Source organism: Arachis ipaensis, chromosome B06, assembly GCF_000816755.2.
Source record: "Arachis ipaensis cultivar K30076 chromosome B06, Araip1.1, whole genome shotgun sequence".
NCBI classification, from domain to species: Eukaryota; Viridiplantae; Streptophyta; class Magnoliopsida; order Fabales; family Fabaceae; genus Arachis; species Arachis ipaensis.
In genome coordinates, this window is record NC_029790.2 from 75,880,186 (window position 1) to 75,880,864 (window position 679).

Here is a 679-nt window from a genome sequence, read left to right on the forward strand (position 1 = left end):
GTTCAGAATGATTGGCATCTATAGGAACTCAGAGTTCAGATAGTGTTATTGATTCTCCTAGTTCAGTATGTTGATTCTTGAACACAGCTACTTTATGAGTCTTGGCCGTGGCCCTAAGCACTTTGTTTTCCAGTATTACCACCAGATACATAAATGCCACAGACACATAACTGGGTGAACCTTTTCAGATTGTAACTCAACTTTGCTAAAGTCCCCAATTAGAGGTGTCCAGGGTTCTTAAGCACACTCTTTTTTCTTTGGACCTTGACTTTAACCGCTCAGTCTCAAGTTTTCACTTGACACCTTCACGCCACAAGCACATGGTTAGGGACAGCTTGGTTTAGCCGCTTAAGCCAGGATTTTATTCCTTTAGGCCCTCCTATCCACTGATGCTCAAAGCCTTGGGATCCTTTTTATTTACCCTTGCCTTTTGGTTTTAAGGGTTATCGGCTTTTTTCTCTTGCTTTTTCTTTTTTCTATTTTTTTCGCCATTTTTTTTCCTTTTTTTTCTGCAAGCTTTTGTATTCACTGCTTTTTCTTGCTTCAAAAATCAATTTTATCATTTTTCATATTATCAAATAACATGTCTCCTTGTCATCATTCTTTCAAGAGCCAACATATTTAACATTCATGAACAACAACTTCAAAAGACATATGCACTGTTCAAGCATTCATTCAG